This window comes from Aythya ferina, assembly GCF_964211825.1.
Source record: "Aythya ferina genome assembly, chromosome: 1".
Taxonomy (NCBI): Eukaryota; Metazoa; Chordata; class Aves; order Anseriformes; family Anatidae; genus Aythya; species Aythya ferina.
In genome coordinates, this window is record NC_140296.1 from 21,813,974 (window position 1) to 21,830,546 (window position 16,573).

Below are 16,573 nucleotides of genomic sequence, written 5' to 3' on the forward strand. Positions count from 1 at the left end.
ATTCTGCTTTTGTCCAAAAAAAAAAAATCTATTTTTCTTTCAAAGTAATTTCCCTGTTGGTTGTGCTTTTTTTTTTTTTTTTTTTTCCTCAATGATAGATGTCATGAATATTTGCAGACCCACAAACTACAAACCACTGTGCTCCACGGTGGCCACTACTTCTATAAAATCCAGGATACCGGGCTTCAGTAACCCCATTTTCAAGTTGAATACCTAAGTATTATTATCCCATTTTAATGTACCTAATAGAAATGCCATGCAGCCGTCTACTGCCACCTAAATATGGTAACTGCCACATCCCTCATGGAAATGTCCCCTTCCTTCACTTATATTGTTCCATCAAGTGGGGAAAAAAAAGCCCTAAACTTACAAATGAGATAAAAATTAAGAGCAGATGAACGTGCTCCAGATGAGAAGGGTTCAGCTCGATGCCTCAATGGATGCTTCAGAAGACTTCAGGGTGGCTTTATACCATCCTCTGTCTGAGAAAGCACGATTACAAAGCAAATTGTATTTTGAAACCGTACCAAAACTGTTTTTCTCAACTCTTTTTGGCTTGATGTGGTCTTAAATAAATGAAGGTAGATAAACAGCATAAAGAAGACCGATGGTTTTTTGGTTCATGGGGAAGAGCTGCATGGTCTAGAGGAGACAGCAGCCCCAGTGGAGCCACCAGCCCCGTGGAATAACTTGTCAATAACCCGTCAGATGAGAAGCGAGGGCCATCCTGCTCCTTCCTGTAAGATAAAACCTGCAGTGGTATTTCAAAGACCCAGGGAGTGCTACAGAAACTTTACACATCTGTTCGAGACGTTTACAGCGGCACTTAAGTGACAGCCTCGCTGGTATTTACGCCAGGCTAGGGGGTTTTGTTTGGTTTTGGGCATTTGACAGGAACACGCTATCTCATCCAGGAACCAATATAAATTAATCCTGGCAAAAGCATTCAGTTGTTAGCACACCTTCTCGGGGCTTCCTTTAGCACGCAAGTGTCATGAACTAAAAAACCCAACAGCCATGTCTGTAAGTGATTGCTATGATTTTTATTTTTTTTCTAGGATTTTTAGGACAGAGTTTATGGATCTTATCCATACTGTGAAACAGTCCAGCAAAACTTTGCACAGCAATGCGAGTAAAACCAGGGTCCTCACCTCCATCAAGCTACATGGACATCCTGGTTTTGAGCCCCAAAATTGCTCTCCAAAGCCACGAAATCAAAAGATCTGGATGGTTTAGGGGAACACGTCCTCTCTGAGCAATGAGCCTACTCCCTTCATTGACACAAAGTTTATCTCATGGACTCTGTAGACCTAGCAGTGCTCTGCAGTCAGGAAAATTCAGATTTTAAGATTTGATTTCAAGCCAGCATGTAACGTGATCACAGCATTTAACGTCCCAATGAGCAGCTAATGAGATTTTATTAAAACAAACAAACAAAACCACCCGTATTATACTACCCTCAATAAAGAAATAGCTATTTCCTAAGAAAGAGGTAAACAACTTTGACCCTCATTAAAAAGTTGAGAAATGTCCACACCATCACTAAAATATAATTAATACGCATCCTTTAGAAGAGTCCAAAGGAGCAATTTAATTAACCACCCGCTGATTTCATAAATGACAAGAACACAGAAAGGTAATGGCACCTTATAATTGAAAAAGTCCCGTTGATTTAGCTAAGCAATTGTACTGCTCTGTGTTGTGCATAAATATGAGGAAAAATGCTCTCAACTCTTTACATTCTAACTTTGTGAGGTGTGAGGGAAGAAGACAATGAGCGTGATACAGTCACAATATATTCCACTTATTTAATGCTTTTACCTAAGAACCTCAATGTCAGCGGTAACTATTAAGGTTTTAACCTTTACGAACTCTTCTGATGGGCTTTTTTTCCCTCAGCTTACATATGGAAATAATGAGCTCACCTGAAGTTATTTGCTTGTGGTACTTGTCTCATCCTACATGAGGAAGAAATGCCAAAATACCCCCATCCCTGATTTGAAACCACCAGCCCATGCTCTCTTGAAGAGCACAGAAGAGCAGGAGGGTGGAAAGAACAAACAAACCAGTTTTATTGCTACGCCACTTCAAACAAAATATTGCCTGATGCAGGGATTTAGTTTATATCTGTGGTTCTCCCACTTTTATACAATGGGATCCTCCTTAAGCCCCGTGAAATATTTCTGCTGAGGATCTTGTAAACTCATTTTGCAATTTCTCAACATTTTCCTTCAGGTGGGAAAAGCTTCCTTTCAACTGTTACATCCTTCATTAAGGCTGCAGAAAAGCAGCTTTTATCATGCTAGGAAAATAAGGCAAGAAAATACGTGAAAGGCCTTTTCTCTTTTTTTATTGGACTTTTCAGGGATGAAACTGAACTGAATTCATCTTCCTTCTGGCGTTCACAAAAACTTTGTGCTGCTACATTACTGCCATCAAAGTCTATCTGAATATGAAAGAGTAACAAGTGCATTTATAAGCTGTCCATCTCCTTATCCAATGCGCGCATGGAAAGCATTCATTTACACTTGCTTCGTGGCATACATAATTAAAAAAAAAAAAAAACAGACCGGGCAGATTCTTCAAGCATAGCAGTCTCCACTGAAACGCCGATCACTAGGCTAAAATACTGGACTGGGAGCACTCAGCAACACGCCATGAAACGAGCCGTAGCGGCCTGACCCCGCAGCAGCCCTGGTATGCGAGGATGGATGCAGCTGCCTCGTAAACCAGCCCCCAGCCCGCCGGTCCCACCTGTCCCTGGGATGACACGAATGACTTTACGTGGCATTGGCTCTCTGCCCGCCTGCCATGGGAAAAGCGTCCCTCGATATAAATTATGCCACCAAGTGCTGATGGCAACGGGATCGCTGTGCGCCGGGTCTAGCTGAAGCAATTAGTTGGCTTGCGCGCATTAAATACACATTTCTGCCATTTTGCATCTCACAGAGAAATCCTTACCGATCGGTATTAGCTATCCGTGTTTGCTGTTCCTGAAGGTTTCCCATTCTCCAGCCTTTATGATATTTGCTCAGCCTGTAGCAGACCATCACCAGGCCTACCTAGCTGTGTTTGCTGCCTGTTGGCAGCTTCCAAGCGCAGCCAGATATGTAAACAGCTCTTTAAAATGATGAAAACTCCCGTTACTTTTATGCGCCGTGGTTTATTTACTAGTTAGATGAGGAAAGAAGGGTTCTTAAATAAATACCAGACGGCATACGCTCTATTCATTTTTGTAAGTCTTTCCTGAAGGCTTTCCAGCTTTCAAGTGTTAACTCTTCAGAAGTGTTCCCAGCAAACCAGCAGCTCTGCCCGTGCCCCAGGAACAGCTCCTCCGTGCTCGTTTTTAGTGCTCCCTCACTCCTTTATCCTCCCTCTGAGGACTCTGTTAGGCACCTCACTACAGAACTGAAGACGGAGCTGTTTTCCAATGGTTAATTCTGATGACTCCTGCATGTTTTCAGGATGTATTCAGCCTGTAAAAGTGGTTTAGATTTTCTGCTTCTGAACGCTAGAAAGAATATATTGCTTAAATTGTAATGCATCATTCAACTGCCTGCAGCCTCCAAAATGATCTGGACTGCTCAATATTGCTGACTCGTTCCTAACATTTATTACTGCAATAAACTTTATCAGAAATGCTTGCTTTCCTCCATGACACTAATATATTTTGAAAGAAAACGATGCTCCAAAACTCCTTTAAAGAACTCCATTTACCCATTATATTCCTCACCAACAGTTTGCTCTTGAGTGGTCTTCCCTAGAGTAAACTGCCACGGTGCACAGATTTCACTACTAGGGTTAACTGGGTAAGAAATACTAGAAAGCAGAGACTGACCACAGCTAGAGAAAGGCTTAGCCACACAAACATTTGTTATAAGTATCATATTCCACTGGGGAGGATTCTCAAAGATTCATGCTGTTGGGGTAAGTCATCAAAAGTCACCTGGGATGTGTAATAGGGAAAAAGGAAAAGCACAAGAGAGCTCTGAATCTTTCACAGAACATCAAACTTGCCATTGAAGCGAGTGGAAATGTAACTCCGGATCCTGAAAATGATCTTCCTCAAAACCTTCCTGTAGGAATTCTTGCACTGCTCAAGTTTTTTTTTTTTTTTTTGAACAGGTTAAGGGCTGCCTGTTTTCCCCAAGTGATAGGCAGATTGATTTCCCCAAGCCTCCTGCCATACACGTTTTAAGAGCTGGAGCAGTGGTGTTTAGAGGCTTGTTTGTGCCACTTACTATCTCAACAGGCAGAGTGGAGGGGAAGTCATACACAAAAGTCCTTGCTCTTGCCTCCTGGTGATCTCTGAACCCATTTCTATGGAAACAGAGGATGGATGCAAGAAGATAAGTTATTAAGTCATCAGAATATATACAGAAAAATAATTAATTTTACAAGTTACACAGGGGAAATAAGTATTACACGGGAAATAATTGTTTCTTCTAGATAAATTTCAGTTTCCTTTAGGTCATGGCATTGAGAAGGAACATAAATCAAGGGATTTACGACACTTTAAATAAGTTTCACAATGATAAAGCTCACTTAATATATTCACGTATTTAACTCACGAGCTACCACTTTCACTATTCTAAAAAATTAGTTTACAAGTAATATGTATTTCATTACCATTCCTGGTAGAGAATCTTCCTGAAATTTTACAAGACTACAAGACTAATGAATATCAACAATACAATTTCATGCCAAAATACAACTTAAACTTTTAAAATTAAAAATTCTCACTTAAAGCACAAATCACAGTGCTTACCACTATACAACGACATTATTTCAGTGCATTAATATTGCTTTTTTTGTCTTCCTGCCACCAAAGAAGCCTTCGGTTTCATTTCTACCACTGAACAGCCCTTCCATTAGTTGGTATGTCACTGGAGAGCCCAATTTATGAAGCATCAGTCTTGACTTGAGCTGGAACTACTGCTGCCAAAGATCTCATCCTTACAAAATTCTCTTTATATTCTCAAAATTTGGATGAAACTGAAAGAAAGTAAAGTCCAAAATGCTTTTCAAGTTTTCTCTGCGTATCAACAGCCCAACTGCCTCGACACCAACTCTTCTGCACAGAATCGAGTTTTGTACAGCCCACTGAAACTCTTCAACCAGCCACTTGTAATCTTTCAGCAAATACCTGCTACTGACTATTTGCATTTCCCAAGCTTTCCCGTAACTTTGAGTTATAAGAACAGCCTCAGGATGGCTTTTACTAGCGCTATCTCATTTCTGATTTCAGGAGACCAGAAGAGCATACATGCTCACCACGTCTCAGCTGAGATGCCTTCTGGCTCACAAAACCAGACCTTCTCATGCCATCTCAGATAAGCGTGACTGTCTCCCAACATCTCTACTGGTATTGCAGCTGGAGGGTTATATTTAAAATGTCCTACGTGTGTGTTATCTGCTGCCTTTTTTTTAATGGGATAAAAATTAGGAGAAAATTATTCAAACAAAATATGCAGACTACCTGCCATAAAACTGACCTGGCAAACAACCTTAGCATTTCTTCGGGACACCAGATGTCCCTAAGCTCAATTTTCTCACTTGAGAGGGATCCGCTGCACCAAGTACTTTACATAAACAATTTCTTATTAAAAAAAAAAAAAAATAGAGTTGGGGATGAATTTACTTCTTTCCGTGACAAAAATTTGTGGCCTCAGAAGCTTCAGGATTGTTAAACTCACGAAAAACTCTTAAATTAATAAATAAATAGCTGAGAATTTTTTTCTCCCAGAATCACTTTGATGTGTAACTAGAATGGTACTTCTCCTTTGCTGCAATATTATGTAGCGGTACTAACTCAAAAGTTCAAACCATTTTCATTTCCTTATTACTAGTAGCAATCTAGGAAATACTGCCATCAATAGTAAATCTACATGAAGTTGCACTCCTCTGGTGCATTTTGTGCATAGCAATCAGTTCATAACGCAATCTCGTGTTGTTTAAAATTCAGTTTATTCTTCAATTACTCTGCTAGCCCGACTCTAATTTATTATATTTTCTGGTACATTTGATTTTGGATATTATGACATCTTGGCTCATGCCATTAGAGGGGAAACATAAAATGGTGAGGACGTCTAGGGACAGCTGAGAATAAGATAGCAACAGCCTGGAAAATTAAGAATATCACCGTCTGTACTCGGCTAGACCTCAGCAGTAAAAGTACCTCTGGCAGTATTTCTCCAGCCCAGGCGTGACATCCAGGACTTGCCTCGGGGGCACCGTAAAACCTCAGCAGGCACAGCGTGGCAGCCCAGGCACCTCGCAGGGTATGGGGTTCCCTCAGCTCACTGGGTGGATCTGCAGCTACACGAAGCCAAAAGTGGTGAGTTTGGTCATTCTTTCCACCTTTTCTGTCCGTTTTGAAACAGACTGGGGAAGCTCAGCTTAGAGGTGATCCTTTCTGCTCAGCATTGGTTGGGCTGCACCTGGAGTGCTGGGTCCTGTTCTGGGCCCCCCAGTACAGGAGAGGCCTGGGCACACTGGGGAGAGTCCAGTGGAGGGCCACCAAGGTAGTGAAGGGGCTGGAGCATCTCTGCTGTGAGGCTGAGAGAGCTGGGGCTGCTCAACCTGGAGAAGAGGAGGCTCAGGGGGATCTCCTCCATGTCCCTAAACCCCTGAAGGGAGGGTGTAGAGAGGCCGGAGCCAGGCTCTGCTCAGTGGTGCCCAGTGCCAGGACAGGAGGCCATGGGCACAGCCGGGCACCCAGGAGGCTCCCTCTGAGCACCAGGCAGCACTGCTGTGCTGGGCGGGTGACGGAGCCCTGGCACAGGCTGCCCAGAGTGGCTGTGGGGTCTCCTCCTTGGGGAGCTCCAAAAGCCGCCTGGACGTGGGCCTGGGCAGCCTGCTCTGGGTGTCCCTGCTTGGGCAGGGGGGCACCAGGGGCCTCCGGAAAGCTGGGGAATGGCATGGGGGGAAGTCAAGGAATGGGAATGGAAGTGCCCAGGGGACACTTTGGCACTATGACACCTCTTGGCCCAGCTTTCCTGCTGCCCGGAGCACCAAACAAAGACATAAAATCCCAGCCTTGCTGCTGCTCAGCATGCACAAAAGAAACCAAGCCATTTCCAAACGCAACTGATACTACACCAATTGATTTTTTTTTTGTTAGCCTTGCGTCCCCTCGGTCCTAGCTACCAAAGGCCATTTCTTTCTCCCAGCATCCAAGGTGAAGTGGCAGAGGGCAGCCAGGAGCTTTCACAAAGGATGCTTCTGGAGATCACAGGCAGAAGCGAGGGCTGTGCCTCCCCGCTGGCTTGCCGGCCGAGCACGTTCACCTTCGGGGCACGGCGCCAAGCCCACCTGCTTACTCAGGATTTTGCCAGCAAAGGCAGCTCTCACCGCACTGATTTGTCCTTCGAAGACGCATCCTATTCTGCTTAGTTTCCCCTTCTCCTGCTACATCTTGCCTGCGATCTCGTGCATCCAGGGGAAGGATGCTGCTGGGGAAGAGGACCTCCGAATGTCTTTCCCCATGGCAGATTCTCACAGTTTCAGGCAAAAAATAAAAAATAAAAAAAAAAACACAACACAACACCACATGCCTGCACAGCTTGCACTGTCCCAAGAAATTCCACACTGGGCTCTGAATAATTCATATTTACACAGAGGACTGGGATTGAGAGACCCTTCCCTCTTATTAAGCCCCATCCCATGCCCCAGAGCACAGCTGCCACCGTGATGATAACAGACAACAGTTCCTCTCATTTCGGTGTATGGGTATTATGAAAAACATGCCCATGAAATCTTAAAAAGCAAATGACAACTTTGGCTCCAACCCTTTTCTCTCCTGAATTCCATACACTCATAAATAACTTGTCTATATTTATACTGCAAATCAATTCACACGCTCTGGTGCCTGTGTGCACCTGCTCTCATTACCCTATGTTGGAAGTGAACCATGAATTGAGACAGGAGACTCGATTTCCCTTCCCAATGTGAGGACAATAATCATCATTAATTTACGTTAGGAAGCTGCATTTGGGGTGCTGCCTAGAGAATGCAGTGTCGACTTCAAAGTATGCACCAAGAGAAGTAGGATTTGTATACAGAATGATTTGATAATCTGAAAAATCCCTCAGTAAACAAAGGAAGTTTACAGATAATCGTATTAGAGATTAGACTTGTTTTACAACAATGCATAATATATTCTAGAACATCTGGGAAGAAAGCCGGTAGTTTTAAAAATCAAAACCTTGGGGAAAAATATTTTCCCCCTCAAACAGAAACAGTAATTCACTTTATTAAATCCTAATCCTCTCCAATTCATGTTTAAGGCAGAGCATTTTTCCACTAAAGAGTTTTATCAACATACTTAAATACAACTCTATGAATAAATATTTAAATATATTTAAGTACAGTTTTAATATCTCATCACTGCTCTTGACAAAATAATTTGTTATTCCTTTTCTTTTGGTTGTTGCTTCCATCTTAGTTCAAATTTGAGAAGCGGGCTTATTTCAAGTCAGAAAACTAAGTAACTTTATCCTTAAAAAAAAAAAAAAAAAAAGAATTTTTGGATTACACTAAAATGTATTATATGATGATAACAAAAGCAATCTGATGTCTGTCCTTTTACGTGCACCTATGCATCAGCTAGAAAATTAGGACAATAACTCATGTGTTACCTTATAAAAGTTTATTACTTTTCCATCAGTAATTTACTGTTTTTCAAATTTTTGTTGTGTCAGTTTATGTGAAAATCCCCCCAGTAAGACCCAGACATTGTTCATGACATTTTCTACAATCAATGTTGATAGCATTTATACAGATTTTCTATCTAAACAACACATCACTCAAGCTGCTCACCACTCTAACTGCTGATAGCACCAGAAGAATAAAGTTACTCCACAACCAACAAGTAAAAGCAAAGCTCGAGTGAACAGCAGTTAAATTGGTAATAACAAAAAACAAACAGACAAACACAACACACATTTTGGATCAGATTTCTATAAAGTGTCTTCTGCTAGAAATAAGTTTGGAAAGACTTCTTAGTCAAGATCTGAAAAGAAAGAAAAGTCAGCAAAAAAAATGTTGAAAAGATTAAGTACTTTTTTTTCCCCTTTTTTAGGCTTTGTTTTATTTATATATAGAATTTTTTTTATATGTAGAAACTTACTATATATAAAGTTACAAGTAGAATGCTAACAAGATTTGTACCAGCAGCAATTCAGCCCCAGAAAAGAAATCCCATAATGGGTGCCTTGCTCTAATCACATCATCCTAACTGTGCTGAATTCGGTTACTCTCCTGTAAGCAGAGCCAGGCAGAAGGACTCTCAGGCCCACAAAGGACCCCATGAAGTCACAGCTGCAGATTAAATCGTACAATCAAGTTGTAGGGATGACTGAGCAGTATTCAGCATGTGATGCACCATCTGAAGAACAGAGTACGTGGGACAGGCATATATGGGATAGCAGCTATTCCTAACACTACTGCATTGTACTGAAGTCTCTTATCTCCTCCATTTCGATTTAACCTTAAAATTTAGCAGGTTTTCAGCTATGTATTGCCTCACCTATTAGAATAAAACATCTTTTATCCTTACCTGAGTCGGTATCATAGCTAAACCAGGAATATTTCCTCTCTGACCCTTTGAGGCCAGAAATCACAGCATGATGTTGCCGTTACTGCATCCTAACAGCACTGGAGCGCTGTGAAATGAGTTGCCTTTGCTAAACTCGAGATTGTTATTTAAAGACAAATGATAGCTGTTGCGAGATCTGTATTGTTGCAATAATTTATAGGAAATAACGTGTCAAGCTGTTTCCAAAAGTTCTTTATCAACCAGCTGGCACTTCATAATGTCACGACTCTTAGCGATGAACATTTCCTGGCTTCACAGCTTTCCAAACTTTTCAAAATATTATTTAGGAAAGTATTACACTTCCGTGGCATTTCTGCATTAGCACGGCACACATGCCTTACTGAAGAAAGAGCTATAACAGTTTCATTTCACAGCCCAGTAATCCAAAATTCTGCATTACCACTCACTTCAGTGTTAATTTTCCCATAGATTCTCTTTTTCTGCTTACAAGGCAAAGACAGCCCAGGTCAAGAGCACAGACAAGCTGTGCTGCTGATTCTCCTTTTTACAACTACTGATTCACCTTCATTTTTGCTTTACTGGAAAGTTATTTTCCCTGCAGAAAGCAGGAGAGCCACAGTCAATAGATAAGTCAGCAGCTATCAGTCAAAATGGATTTCAGAGGGGAAAAAACTCCCCACAGCTAAAAATGCAAGTATTATTTATACAGAATCATGCCCACACTGTAAAAATACACCAAGACAGCTTGCTGCTCTACACACGGTGAAGCCTAATTCAGCTCGTCTCACTTCCAGCCACGGACACATATCACGAGCTGTAGGACATAAAAGTATCAGCACTGCACAGGCGTGCTGAGCCATCCAGCAGATAATAGGTACTGCACAGCGGTTACTTGGCAGACTAAGTAGAACGATACCTTTTTTTTTTTTTTTTTTTTTTACAAGTGATTCAGAAAAGAAACGCATTTGGTTGGTTGTCACTGAATTCTTATGAAGCTTTGTAGTGTGCAAGTGAAGATCCAACACACACATCTTTGTAAGGCTTTCAGATAAAATGCTTGACAGGCCCACAAGTACACAAATGTATCTGCATTTTTTAGCCCCCTAGATGAGATCAGTTTTACTTTCAGCACTTACAAAATATCAGAATAGTTAAGAAGCAAACCAAAATTCTGAAGGCATTCAATACTGCACAAATAGCATTTTATATTCCTTTTCTATAAGGCAAGAAGCCCTGTGATTTTCAAAGCTTCAACCTTAATTAGAAGAAGCAGTGACAGATTAGTAATGGACTATTTGTAAAAACAGTGCTGGAATGGACTTATACTGTATAATTTTTAATATAAATGGAAGAGCTAGCACAAATACAGGACTGTTTTACTAATTCATCAAGATCTGCACTTTAGGTGAGCTTCATTAGCTGCTGTCTGTAACAATAAAAGGCTGAGAAAACCCCTCTAGAACAGGAAATAAAGACAGGAAAAAGAACCTGCACAGGAGACAATTCTAATCAACCTATTATGGAAGAAGCTTTACTTTTTAATAAAGTTCTTAAAAGTTATTTCAATTAACAATAGGGGCAGCCCCATACTGTATGAAGGATACAATTTAAGCTGTATGAACATAATGGAGTTTACAGCCTTTAAAAATGACCAGAAAGCATATAGAAGAAGTTAGGATCTACATGGCCCTGTGATGCATCAATCAGCTATTTCAGTCTGGCTACAAATTTTAAACTTGACAGAGAAAAAAAATTACAACAGGAGAAAATGATGATGTGGGGCAGGGCAAGAGATCTACTAAAAAGAGTAGAAATGTATTAAGGGGTGCGCTATTGAGAAATAAATTAACTAGAGAGGTAAAATAAGTATAAATAAGGCATCCCCTGCATGAGGTTGCAATAGGTGTTAACTTTTTTTCTGTAATTTTGAGCCTCTAAATGTGTAGAAGCAGCTTAACATCCATACTTAGGGATCTGACTTACTGCAGTCCATGAGTCTCCTACGGGTATGAACATCCCCAGAGCCCTCCCTGCACTTACTGAGTGGCAGAGGCGCTGCACCACGTGCTAGGGCTTTTGCTGCTGCTCTTCACATCTCCTCCTCGGGTGGGTGAGTCACTGCCTGGCACACCAGGTAAAAACAGGCAGAAGATGGACTTTGAATGTGTTGCTCTGCACACAGGCTGTTCCTGACGGTGGTAGAGAGCTAACTGTTGAAATCAAGATGTGGTTTGCTTAAGAGCTTGGGAGACTCGTTGGGTTTCTTGGTTTTGCTTTGTTTTTGCTGGTGTAGCAGGTAGCAATGTCAATTAGGGGAATGATTTCGATGACAGTCATAGGAAACACTTGCTGACACACCTAATTTCATCTGGGACTAACACAAGGTACACAGATAAATGCACACTCACGTTATGACAAAATAAACGCACTGACTCAAGAAGGCTCACTGATACCTGCCAACCTTTTTTATTATTATTATTTTTATTTTTAAATGAAGACTTTGATCAGGAATGCCAACCAAAACTTGATAGGCAGAAAAATCTAGCTTCTGAAACGTTGCTTGTGTATTCAAAAAACCCACCGTGCACTGGCCCTTTCACAATAAACACAGAATTCCTGTGGCAGAACACGCCAGCTTATCCAAGCACAATGCAACAGCCACTGCAAAGAACTTTCCATAGCCTGGTTTCGGCATACAACTCAGAGACATTTTTGCCTCCATCTGTTAGCTCTGCTTGAATTTGCACTTCTGCTACATCAGATACTGCTGCTGCTGCCCCAGCGGTCTTTTTTTCTGTGTATGAATTCATAAATGAGGATTAACACCCAATCTGGAGAACAAAGAAAGCCACAGGAAAGTACGAATTTTAAACCCTCTGATATTATTTGGCCTTTCAGGGTGAAAATTTTGAATATAATACTGCATTAGCAGAGAGTTATCTGACTGCAGTCAGTAAGGATGAACTGTGCTCCTTCCTGACGACTCTCCAACCAGCCAGCCCACAGGGATGGGTAACACCAACATCCTGACAGGTTCCATGGAGCTTGAGGAAGCTTTTAGGAGATAATCAGGAAAATGCAATCCTGCAATGTTATCTCAGGGGGCTGGGATGGGGAGAGCACGCTTTGAAATCGCTCCCCCCTGTAAATAATTCCCCGATGCAGAAGCAGGTAGCTGGCCACTCATTTCCCCCTTGTGTGCTGAGCAATATTTGCCAGCACTGCACTCCCCCAGTCAACCTGACCCCAAATCCCTGCTCTGCCCTCTACAGCTACTGTTCCTTGGCCCAGATGTGTGCTCCCTTAACGCACAGCACTGTCAGCTGTGCTCTATTCCAAGCAGCACAGCAGTAGGAACAAGATAAATAAGTCTATTTCCATCCTTTTCATGATCTAAACCTACCACTTGCTGTTGTTTACTACATTTTAAAACAGGATCTCTTCGTATGCTGGATATATTCCTCAGTCAGGCTGAATTTTGCTCTGCAAACAACTGTTCTTCATAACAATTCTGCACACTCCATCAAACTGTAGTTAAGCATTAGCAAATCTCTGCAAGGAAATATAAAACCACATCTTCCTCTGCAGCACGAAGGGAGAACAGCCTGGCAAACCCAGCATCCACCACTCCAGCCTGAAGTAAACCAGCTCTACCCTTCCACAGACTGACAGGCAGATATTAACTTCGGAAACAACATTGATTTGACACTATTATAACCTCACAATCACTTTATTGACTGATTTGATCTGCTCTGCTGTAATGACAGCAAGAAAATTCGAGACATTCCTAACAACGTGCCAGAGATCCAGAGCAACGTCACCACTTGTTTGCTTTAAACAAAAACGAGACTGCAAATGTTGACCTAAGCTACTGCAAAGTTTAATTTTTTAAATAAAAATACATTCTACTAACTGGATGGAAAAAAATCACAGAAATGCAAAATGTCATTTAAAATCTATTTTCATAGAATCACAGAGTCATAGAATCATTAGGGTTGGAAAAGCCCTCCAAGATCATCTGGTCCAGCCATCCCCCTACCACCAATGTCACCCACTAACCCATGTCATAGGTTATCTGATTTTACACCAATCTGAATACTTAGACAAGGTTTTTTGTTTTCACCATTTAATGCACAACTAATAGTGAGAGACTTGGCTTGGGAGCCCTCTTTATCAGCCTTTACCAAATTTCAGAAAGGAAACTGTCCCAAGTTATTCATAAAACTCTCAGTAATTGAAATAAACAGCTAAGAACATGGAAAGGCCTGACATTTAGGTAGGTCTGTACCACCAGAAATACTTGATGAATGAAGGAGGTGCCTGCAGCACTGCAAAGCCCACTGCAAGGATGGAGGCAGCATCCCAGTGCGTGCCAGGAGATGAAGCAATCCTCAGTCCCAAACCAGAAGTCATCACCTGTATCATCTCGCACAAAAGACAGCACAGTCAGGATGAAAACACACGGCAGGCTTAGCCCATGAACTTTGCGAATACGAATCCTGACCCTGAGAACATTTACATGCAGGCTTAACGTTAAGCCCAAGAACAGGCCCACTAATTCCAGGCGAAATACCTGGATGCTTACAATTAAACATATCTAAGAGACAGATCTGTAGGGCTGGGGCCATAAGAAGCACACACCGCAACATCATTATTTTTATTGCCCCACGGGCATCGTGACATAACGGTTACATCATTAATGATGCTTAAGTGAATTTTCGTCTTCAAAAGGCTCCACAGTTCCTAAACCAACTCCATAGACCCAATAAAGCAATTAAGAAGCACAAGATTCACTGATGTCACGTTAAATCGATTCTGCAAACCAAACAAACTACGAATTTTCAAATATCAGAGACAAGCCACTGACTACATCTAATCTGTAATCAGCTTCCTCTGGTGCCTTTTACACCAGGGAGCATTTTATCACTGCATGAATGCTGTTTTCTTACTAGTTATGGCCCTTAATATCCCATAGCTCTTTAAACAAGCAGCATCTTGCTGATTTATGACATTAATTTATATTAAACCGATGTCTAATACACATCATATGCTTACCCATTTCCCTTCTGAAGTGATATTGTTGGTATTGCCTCTCCTTCACAGATGCTTTCACATATATTAAGACATCTTTTAAGAGTATAGAAAAAAATGGGAGTAAAAAAGGGGTGTATTTCAAAGTATTTTCAAGCAGACAGTTATTACTAGAAGATAACAAACTTCTGCTGTTTTTTAGTGATTCAGGCCCATAAATATGTACTGATGTCGAGGTTCAAAGGCCATTTAGCACTGGTAAAGCCTTATGACACAGAAGTTTTACTGAGGTCATGAAGGCTTCCACGAGAGCAGATGCCAAACACTGGCAAAAGCTGCCTTCAGTAGGCGTGTTTTTTAAATTAACAACTCTCTCTCTCGAGAGCTAAACTTTTCCACGCAGTCACCTGCTCGCATTCCTCTTGCAAAGACTCATCTTTAAATTGCAGCTTCTTTCATTATTTATTTATTTTTCAGGGAAGGTTTGAGTCCTGTCTTGGGAAATGGAGTTGGTTTTGCCAATCGTAGACGTGAGTCCAAGGCCATGGGTTATCTCTCGTGAAGTCAGTAACCAGAGTTAGTGAGTAAGAGTAAGTACAGGTTGAATTTCATTATAGAAAATCCTCGTTTAAAACCATGCATTTTATTTGTGTTTATTCAGAGATTCCAGTTTTAATAACTCAAGCACTTAAAACCATGACATGTCGTACGTTTTTCCTTGAAAACAACATCAAAACCCTAACTGGGCACAACAGCATTCCTCCCAACTCCCTGAATCTGAGGTTAATCACCTCGTACAGCACTGTCATCGGGAAACAGCGGGTTCCTCCCTCAATAAACTCATCATGCTAGGAAAGTAAATGCAAGAAGGACCCCATCAGGTCTCCTGGCCCTAGAAAGTAAGCTTGTATACCTTGTTTCCACTCGGAGGAAATTTGTTTTAATAAAGCCGTGGCAGCATATGGTCGTAGCAGGCTGATTTTCCAGGCGGTGGGGCCACTAACTGGAACCATCTGATGTTTCCCCCTAAGCCTCCTTGATCTGCTGCTGGATTGCAGCTTAGAATAAAGCACCGCGGAGCTAAGAGGAATTGGGGAGAGGAATGATAATAATAATAAAAAAATATATGTAATTCAGATTGTTTAAGAGAGCCTAGCTCTGAACGATTTCCCTTTTGAACCAAAGCTCGGACACGTCTACGATTTGGGATTTATTTCCAGAGACCATCAGCCGTACCCCACAGCCACGCCGTAACAACCACTTTTACTTTGCAGGCGCGGGTTGGAAAACAAGCCCGGGCTGTCGTGTAATTAAAAAAGGAATTAAACGAAGCTCAGAAGTACTTAATAGTGGATTTCGGCAGAGGTAAACAGCCGGTGCCACGCATTGGGAGCGCGGTGGGAGAAGTCACAGGGGACAGGCGTGTTTGGCACTCCCGCAGCAATTGTTCCCTCGCCTCGCTGGCTGAATATTGAAGGCGAGACGAGCACATTTCGAGCACGCCGCCTGCAAGTTGCCAAGAGGCCGGGATTTGGGGCTCCCCGACCACATTTCCAGCAGCTGAAAGCCGAGAAACGGGGGGCAAAGCCGGTGCCGGGGCGGGCTGGAGGAGCCGCCAGCGACCCGGCACGGCACCAAGCCCCGCTCCGCCGCACCTCCCCTCTCTTATCCTCCAGCAGCCGAGCTCAGGAGTCCCCGAGCTGCTTTAGGACACCCCAAATTTCCCCCCCCAAAAAAAAAACACCGCACTTGTTGCCTCCCCGGCTAGGCCCGGCGGCGGGGCAGCCAAGTTACTCACCGGCGGCGGCTCCTCCTGCCCGTGCCCCCGCTCCGCAGGGCGAGGGGCGAGCCCCGGGGGGGTGCTGAGGGGACCCAGCCCGCTGCCTTCACCCCTTTTTTTTCTCGCTGCACTCCCGGGGCGGTGAGGGGGGAGCCGAGGTCAGGCGGAGGAGGAGCCGCAGCCCTCCCGCAGCCGCCGGCGGC

General features: G+C 42.6%; 1 protein-coding gene across 2 annotated transcripts in view; it reads right to left on the reverse strand.

The window, feature by feature from the left end:
* LNX2 (ligand of numb-protein X 2) overlaps positions 1 to 16,553 on the reverse strand; it is a 59,266-nt gene extending 42,713 nt beyond the window's left edge. Inside the window, exon 1 of one of the 2 annotated variants that reach the window (XM_084539208.1) lies at positions 16,389 to 16,553. The gene's annotated coding sequence lies outside the window, so the exon portion shown is untranslated. The remainder of the gene's footprint in view (positions 1 to 16,388) is intronic. The other variant, XM_084539206.1, reaches the window with a different exon arrangement.
* Between the last annotated feature and the right edge of the window lie 20 nt (positions 16,554 to 16,573).